We start from the raw sequence: 6,232 nt of genomic DNA on the forward strand, positions 1-6,232 counted from the left end.
GGACGCGCAGGCTCAGCGGCCGCGGCTCACGGGCCCAGCCGCTCCGCGGCACGCGGGATCCTCCCGGACCGGGGCGCGAACCCGCGTCCCCTGCATCGGCAGGCGGACTCTCAACCGCTGCGCCACCAGGGAAGCCCGTCCCTGCATATTTATGAGAAAGATGTCAGCCTCCACGGATAGGAGCAAAAGCAAGGAAAAAAGGTCACAAGCACTGAGATTCTGTGCAGCTCGTGGCTCGGTGACAGTCAGAGGAAGACAAGGGTGAGAGAGTACATCTCAGAAAGTGCAGCCTGGGAGAGTGAAATAAAATCCAGAGAAGCACTGTCTGTTGTTTTCCAGCGCTCACAACTTTAAAAACAAACTGCCAGGCGTGTTTGAAAGGCTCTCACAGGACATGGCCATGCCATTGAGCCTGGGGTTCTTGTCTTTCTCAGGGCAGCTTCACCCTCTGAAAGGGAACTTCCTTTTTATTCACGCATCCTTGGCCGTCTGAAGTTGGTAAAGCAAACCCTGCTGACTTCATTTCATAGCTGCAGGTCCAGCAAGGTTGAGAGATTGGGCCTCACAACAGAGGACTATGGAAATGTACGTGTGTGTGTGTGGGTGGGTATGGGTGTGGGTGTGGGTGGGTGGGTGTGTATGAGTGAGTGTGTGGGTGTGTTGGAGGAAGCTGCTAATAGAACAGATTTTTGTGGGACCGTAGAAAGTTGGAATCTTATAACTGTGAGACTTGAAGAGCTCATGGACTTCAATGCTTTGTTTAGGAGCAAAAAGGCCTCTAGCTTGTTCCTAGAGGCACTGAGTGACTCAGGAAGGGACTGCCAACAGCCCAGCCAGACCTCAGGTCCGGAGTCAACAGGTGCATTGGGCACCTCTGAGCCCACAGGTACTGTGCGAAGTCAGAGTTCTTGAAAATATGGACATCAACACTCAGAGAGGTACCGAGAGTCCTGAGGTGACAGCTGGAAAGTGGTCCATGGTCAGGAATTCAAATGCAGCCCCCCAACTCCCCCACTCTCCAGGCTCTTAACACAGAGCCTGGCCTCATACCTAATAGGGGCAGGGGCCTGGGACCAGCTCCTGCCTCATCAGGTGGCTGGCACCTCTCCCTTTTCTCCATGGCTACCTGTACAGGGTCCAATCCACAGGGTGGGGCAGACCCCTTTCCTGCCAGGGGTCAGCCAGAACTAGCACGCTGTGGGCAGTCGTGTGTTAAACGAAAGCAGAAACTCCCATTCAGGGTAACTTTAGGATTAGCCCCCCCGACCCTAAGGGGTGCAGCGGGGAGCCTCTGTGCCCTCAGAGCTCATAGCATGATCCAGGGACCTGCAGCTGCAGCACTGCCGGGGGCTTGATGGGAAGGAGAGGTCTCCAGGGCCCCAGGCGCTGTACAAAACCGCAGGAGATGGGCAGACGCTTGCGGGCTGCTCTCCCCAGGGCCAAGAAGAGCCACCGGACAGGATCTGGTGGAAGCCAACAAGAGCGGCCCCTGGGACCCGGCTCGGGGTCCCTGGCCTTCCTCTCAGGCACATTTCTCCCCAGCCCCCAGAGGCAGCCCTGGAAGATCCCATGTCCCCTCTGCCTCACTGGCCACGGCCTGTCCCTCGCCGCACCTGAGCAGAGAGGCCTGTGCCACAGTGGACAGCAGGGCCTGGAGCCACGCCTGCAGGTGGTCTGAGCCTTGGGGCCCAGAGACTTTTTGAGCTTGTCATTTAGTGCCCAACTGTCCTCCCGTCAGCAGAGAGAAGTGCATAGGAGGGCTGCACAATGTCTCCAGTTCTGTCGCTTTGTAAAAATGGGGGAACTCCCTAGCCCTTAAAACCACCAAACAAGCTGAGGTGGCTCTGGCCATCTCCTCCACAGGCCTTAGGCTTGCTTCCAGCCGCTTTGCATGCATTTGCCCCTCTACGTCCTCACACCACCTGATGAGGCGGGTCCTGCCTTTCAGATGGAATACCTTGACCCAGCCAGTAAGTGGGGGCATTCCTCCCCAGACCCTAGAGGCTGACACAGGGCCTCAGTTCAAGTGACCGACGGGATGCTTTTGGGAGAGGGGTCATGAGGAGGCGGGAGAGCGCTGGGGGGCCTCTGCCTGACTCCCTCCCGAGAGCACCGCGTGACTCCCACATGGGTGCCACGGAGTGGCCTTTCGCACCTCCTTTGTCTGAGGTCTTCGGCTGAGTCTGCGGAGAGGCAGCCTGCCCTGGCTGAAGGCTCCCTGTGGCCAAGGGCGATTCTGCAGAGCAAGAGTGGCTGGTGCACCTGCTGGCAAAGGGGGTCCGAGTGGATGCCACCGTTAGTCAGGCCTCAGCGTGAGCCCTTCCATGCAGGCACGTGTTGGGTCGCAGACCTTGCTTTGGCCAATGACAGGGGAGAGGAGGGTCAGGTATGCTGGGCTCAAGGCCAGGTGTTCTCAGGGGAGGTGGTCAGCCCAGAGAACATGGGGAGGGGCTTCTGGCACAGGCGCGACGCAGGGGATGGGGCAGTGCGGGGGACAGGGCCCCAAAGCAGGAGGGAGAGGGAATAAACACTGACCTTTCCCCCCAACCCTCCGGTTGGCCAAGTCCAAGGAGAAGCCCTGAGGCAGAGCCTGGGCAATGCCCTCCTCCAGGCACCGACCAGAGGGGGCCCAGGGAGCCTGTGCTGGAGAGTGCCGAGCACAGCTGCACCTCACCTAGATTCCAGATTTTAGCTTATTGTACTAGTTGATAGTTTTAGTACTCAAGCCTAAATCATTGTATGAAATTACCTTATTTTTTCCCACCAAAAAGGGAAGAACAGTGAGATAATAGAGGCCTGGATTAGAACTGAAGCCCCTTCCTCACTGCACCCGGAGGCGCACCTCCAGCCCCACTGACTCCCAGTGCGTGAGGGTCTCTCGGTCCCCGCTGAACGGCTCCTCTTTGCACAGTCTGATGGCCTCCCCATCACTGAACCCACTCACTGTCTAACAGATGCTCAGACCGCCCGGATGTTTCAGATAAAGGATCCGTCTTTCAGAAATGTGAAGCCATACTCTCCATGGGGGAACATCTGAGGGGAGCTGGGTCAAGGTGGAGGTGCAGGGAAGTCAAGTCCCGGGACTTTGCTTGGGGGGTGGCAGGGTCTGGCCGGGGGCGGCTATGGGGAGGTGGGGCGGGGCTGATACCACATCTGCAAGGCTGGAGGGCGCAAAGCCTGGCACCCTCGGGTACCAGTAAATTGTCCATGTGGACCACAACACACCCTCATGCCAACTTGCTGAATAACCATGCACTGAGCTGAGGAGGGGATGTGTCTCCTGTGGAACCTATCTAAGCAATTTTTAGTGTTTGTAAACATCCTTTAATGAAGACGTCTCTTAGCAAAGAGCAGCGGCACACACCAACTAAAATTTTACGGACAATTACATTTTGTACTTGATGTTGTTCTTCCCTCAAAGTGGGTTATATCATTTAAATACACCTCCGAGGGACTCACTAGCTCAAACCTGACTCAGAAACCGGAGTCCAAGCTACTCTCCAAGAAGGCAGCCCGGGACCACCGTCCCAGGAATCACACTCCCGTATTTAATGCAGGCCCGTGGCTCCGGTGAACCAACAGAATCCAGCAGGGATGGCACCACGCCTATGTAGGATGCTTAGGGGGAGGCCACATGGGGAGGGAGAGCCGCTCAGACATCCTGGCGCCTTGGCCAAGTCCGGTCTTCCACCAGGCCCTCCAGGTACCATCTCAGGCAGCACCAGGTAGATCAAAAGGACTGCAGAGCCCAAGCCAGCCAATCATGAGAGACAGTTTGGGGATGGTTTGTTCTGCAGGGAACCTGAGACAACTGCCAAAGTCCTCAAGCTGCTGAGGGACCCCTGGCCCCACCTTCACTTCAACACTTGCTGCTGCCAGGTCTCCCCAGGCCCTAGGAGTATCAGACACACTGGAACCTCCAGAAGCCATCCTGCCCCTCCAGGAACACCCCACACCCAAGTCAGTCCTCAATGGCTGACTGCTGTTCCCATCCCCATGAGGCCCCATCCTGCTTCTATGCAGGACGTGCTGCGGTTTCCTGCTTTCTGCAGAAGAGAGCCAAGACCCTCCCACTGTGTAGTCCATGTTCAAAATGTCACTGACTGCTCCCTGCTCCTCCTCCTCCATCCTTCTTGAAGTGAGTGCTTCTCACTGTTTGTCTTCCTATTGATTTTTTTAAAATCGGTGTTGCTTCTTGTAATGTTTAACATCATCGAATTTTCTAGGATCTATATTCCATTACCAGATGGGCACTCGGCAAATGTCCTTGGTGATCATGGTGATCAAATGATGACCATGATGATGAAAGATCAAATCCTACCCCAGCTCCTACAACAGACACCAAACCAACGTTGCTGCTTAAATGGTTCTACTTCTCCCTCTCTCATTAAGCGTTCAAAGGGCAGGTGTTATAGACTACATGGCAGGATGTAAGGATGATGTGCACACATCCTCCAAAGTACACAGCTTCCTTCCACCCAGTGAGACAGTAGAGTGAGCCTGTCCCAAGTACCATGATGGAGTCAAGGTATTTCAGGTGAAACCCTCTCCCTCTCTGTGAGGAACACTCAGGCTTGTAAACAGATCTCCGTAATATGTAAGAGGAGCCTTGAGAGGGTAGAGGAGGAGGCCCATGAAGAAGTGGGAGGAGATACGCCTGATGTTTGGAGCGGGGCAGGGCAGTGAAGCAACAGGAAGCTGTTGGTCCCAATAGTCTCCAGGGAAAGGGGGTAACACGATGACACCGGTGTCATGAGAAGGTAGTTGACTGCCAGCAATGTGGGAGGTGGGGATGACAGCAGGGGGGCAGACAGGCAGCTCAAGGCCAGCACAGAGGGGCTGGAGAGTCTAGATCTGAGAAGAGGAGACCCTGCACCAAAGGTGTAGAGGAGAGAGACAGGTATGGAGGAGAGGGATAGGTGGGGAGGAGAGGGAAAAGGTGTGGAGGGGAGGGACAGGTGGGGAGGGAGGGACAGGTAGGGAGATAAAGAGATGTTTCTGCAGCAGGAAGGGCAGGTCCAACTACAGGGGCACTGCTGGCGGCTGGTCACCAGAGAGGGAATGAACAAGGTCTAGCCCAGGCCTCGGCCCATCTGCCAGGCCATCATGGGTCTGAGAGGTGCAATAGTCCCCTTGTCCTGGAATAGGCTGCCGGAATTGGGTGGACAGCTTCTCCTCCAACAGCATAATCAGGATTGGTGCAGGGCAGGGGCTTCTGCTTGGGCAGAGGAGTCCCTGATGGCCAAAGCTGGGTGGCCCAGCAAAGGCACAGGGCATCACCCCCGGCCCACATTTCCCTCTGGCTTCCTCAGCTGCACCTGGGTGGGTAGTGGTTTCTCCGCAGTGTTCTCCGTGCTTTTGGAGAAGCTGGGGGCCCAGGGGCCTGGAGGCCATATGGAGGGAGAGTGGCTGGTAGTCCTGGCCCTGACTGCATGGGGACTTAGAGCATGGGCTCTGAGGCTGCCCAGTAGGACCCCAAAGCCCCGGTTAGCCAAGCTGAGCATCTGATGACTAGGGGCCAACCACCCCATCCGTGGGCTTTATCGCATCATTGTTTTGGGCCCACAGAATCAGAACTTGAGTGATTTGCAGAAATCCAAGGACAGAAAATGAATGCACAATGGTTTTTAATGGGTGTGCCGATAGCTGTGCCTAATCCACCATCAGTGTCCTCCTTCCTGGAATTTTAGCATCAAATTCCTCTCCATGCAAAGAGTTCCAGGAATCACTTTGCTGCTGTGAATCACTCCAGGGAACTTTGATCTTGCTGAGAAAGAGGATGCTTTCTCCAGTCTGTTTCTTTTCTTTCCATTTTGCTATTTATTGCTATATTAATGTTACTGCTTACAATTCTATTCACCTGTACTTTATCATAATAAAAATCCAACAAATTTGAAATCATCCTCCAGAATTATTCCCACTCAGGGAAGACGTGATGTAAGCGAATGTCACCTAGGCCACCATCACAAAGTTGGGGGATAACTGCAGAGACCACAAAAAAAGCTGAATCACTTCAACCACCAAGCTGCATAACCAAAGAGCTTGCAAACTTCAACCCAAAGCAAACCCCAAACACTGAAGAAAAAGACTCATGAAAACTGGCAGCGGGGCTTCCCTGGTGGCGCAGTGGTTGAGAGTCCGCCTGCCGACGCAGGGCACACGGGTTCGCGCCCCGGTCCGGGAGGATCCCACATGCCGCGGAGCGTCTGGGCCCGTGAGCCATGGCCGCTGA

Source organism: Physeter macrocephalus, unplaced genomic scaffold (genome assembly GCF_002837175.3).
Source record: "Physeter macrocephalus isolate SW-GA unplaced genomic scaffold, ASM283717v5 random_684, whole genome shotgun sequence".
Classification (NCBI taxonomy): Eukaryota; Metazoa; Chordata; class Mammalia; order Artiodactyla; family Physeteridae; genus Physeter; species Physeter macrocephalus.